A 3,194-nucleotide genomic window follows, 5' to 3' on the forward strand; every position below is an offset into this window, starting at 1 on the left:
GTACTGATTCTAATAGACTTATATCCTTCCTGTAATATGGGGACCAGAACTGCACAGCGTCTGACCAGTTCCAAATATAATTTTAACATTACTTCAGAACTTCTACTTTTAATACTCCTAAAAATTAATCATAATACCCTGTTTGCCCTCTTTCTGGTCTCTATGCATTGCTTTCCTAAGTATAACTCATAAATCTTTTTCGCACCCAGAGCTTTGTTATTTATTGTGTACATACGGTGTGGGTTTCCTCTAACTGCGATAAGATTTAAGACTTTCTTTTTTGTTTCTTAGTTACTAAAACATGTACAAAATCCTCAAAATGTATTCAAAATACCCTATATTGCTAAAGAAAACGCCATTATGAGAATTTTCTCTTATGAGTGTTTTTGAACTTCTTACGCACAAAAACGTTAAAACTCTTTGTGAAGAAACAATAACATTACCAAAAATGTGTATTTTGAGTGCATTTCACATTGTTAGGTCCCGTAACCCGAAACTGCATACAAAGCACCCTCTATGGGGAAACGGAACGAGATTTCCAGAAATGTGTCTTTGAAGTGTTTGTGAGCGTGCTAGGCATGAAAAAGCTAAAAAGCATGGAAAGCACCCTATATGGGAAATGAAAAAAAAAAAAAAAAGCATTACCAAAAACGTGTATTTTCAGTGTTTCGAGCTACTTACGTAACAAAATGCTAAAAAAATATGCAACCTTGTATGGAAAGGAGAATAACTACCAAAAACAATTATTTATTTATTTATTTTTTTTTTGAGCTTGCTACGAACAAAAACGCCAAAATGCTGTGAACAACTTTACATGTGAAAGAAAAAAAAAAAACATTACGAGAAACGTTTATTATGAAGAGAATTTCTTACGGAAAAAAAAAAAAAACTGAAAAAAATACAAAAAACATGCATTTTGAGTGTATTTCACATTCTTAGTTGCCCTAACGCAATATGCATGCAAACCACTCTATAAGATGGAAGTAAACGACATTTCCAGTAACGTGTCTTTTGAGTGTTTGTAAGCGTGATAGGCACAAAAACCTAAAAAGCATAAAAATGTACGATATATGAAGAGATAGAACAACATTACCAAAAACGTGTATATTGAGTACATTTCACATTGCAAGGTACCAAAACGACAAAATGCATGCAAAGCACAATATTTGGGGAAATGACCTATTTGGGTTAAGGAAACGAAATTTCCCCAAAAAAACGTTTTTTTTTTTTTTTTTTTTTTTTTTTTGTGTTTAGTTTCTATGAGCGTGTTAGGAATGAAAACACACAGACACAAAAAAAGAAATAGAAAACACCCTATATGGGAAAAAAAAAACTATCAAAAAAGTCTCTTTTCAGTGTTTTTTGACCTCCTTACGTACCAAAACTCTAAAACGCTTGCTAAACACACTTTATGGAGAAACAGATTAGCATTACCAAAAACAAGTATTTTCATCGATTTTGAACTTTTTACGCATAAATTCCCGAAAATGCATTGAAAATACCATATATCGGGTAACGAAAGAACATTACGAGAAACATGTATTATCAGTGTTTTTAAGCTTCTTAGGTATAAAAATTGTTAAATCGCATAAATACCACTCATTATGAAGAAACAGACAAACTTTACCAAAAATGTGTTTTTCAGTATTTTTTACATTCTTAGTTACCAAAACACCAAAGTGCATGCAAAGCCCTTCATAATGGAAAACGAAAGGAAATTTTCAGAAACGTTTCTTTTCAGTGTTTATAAGCGTTTTATGCATCGAAACGATATATGGGGAAAAGGAAACGATATTTCCAGAAACATGTCTTTTCAGTGTTTACACTCGTGCTAGGCAGCAAAACGCTAAAGAGCATGGAAATCACCCTATATGGAATACAAAGCTACATTATAAAAAAACTTGTCTTTTGTGTGTGTTTTTTTTTTTTAATTCTTATGTACCAAAACAATAAAACGCAGGCATGCATGCATGGAAAAAAAAAATATATATATATATATATATATATATATATATATATATATATATATATATATATATATATATATATATATATATATATATATATATATATATATATATATATATATATATATATATATATATATAACGCCTCTGGCGTTTTGCCTCTGCTAGTTGGGGCCACCTGAGGAGGTATTTTGCTGATTTTCCTTGGAATGACTACTGCTTCCATGTCAGAGGACTGTCTTTGTGTGCTGAGCGCATAACAGAGGTGATAGTGTCTGGCATAGAGGCATACATTCCTCACTCTTTTTCTCGTCCTAAACCTTCTAAACCTTGGTTTAACACAGCTTGTTCTCGTGCTATATATGATAGAAAGGTGGCCCACAAAAGGTACTTAAGCTTTCCACCACCAGAATCTCATGCACTTTATATTTCTGCCCGGAACCATGCCAAGTCTGTTCTCCAACTAGCCAAAAACTCCTTCATTAACAGAAAATGTCAAAACCTTTCAAGATCTAACTCCCCTCGTGATTTCTGGCATCTAGCCAAAAATATCTCCAATAACTTTGCTTCTTCTTTCCCTCCTCTATTTCAACCAGATGGCACCACTGCTATCACATCTATTTCTAAAGCTGAAATCTTTGCTCAAACCTTTGCTAAAAACTCTACCTTGGACGATTCTGGGCTTGTTCCTCCCTCTCCTCCACCCTCTGACTACTTCATGCCACCTATTAAAATTCTTCGCAATGATGTTTTCCATGCCCTCGCTGGCCTAAACCCTCGGAAGGCTTATTGACCTGATGGGGTCCCTCCTATTGTTCTCCGAAACTGTGCCTCTGTGCTTGCACCTTGCCTAGTCAAACTCTTTCAGCTCTGTCTGTCAACATCTACCTTTCCTTCTTGCTGGAAGTTTGCCTACATTCACCTTGTTCCCAAAAAGGGTGACCGTTCTAATCCCTCAAACTACCGTCCTATTGCTGTAATTTCCTGCCTATCTAAAGTTTTTGAAGCTGTCCTCAACAGGAAGATTATTAAACATCTATCCTCTCACAACCTTATACCTGATTGCCAGTATGGGTTCCGTCAAGGCCGCTCTATTGGTGATCTTTTGGCTTTCCTTGGTGAGTCTTGGTCATCCTCTTTTAGAGATTTGGGTGAATCTTTTGCTGTTGCCTTGGACATATCAAAAGCTTTTGATAGAGTCTGGCACAAAGCTTTGATTTCTAAACT

Source organism: Scylla paramamosain, chromosome 38, assembly GCF_035594125.1.
Source record: "Scylla paramamosain isolate STU-SP2022 chromosome 38, ASM3559412v1, whole genome shotgun sequence".
Lineage (NCBI taxonomy): Eukaryota > Metazoa > Arthropoda > Malacostraca > Decapoda > Portunidae > Scylla > Scylla paramamosain.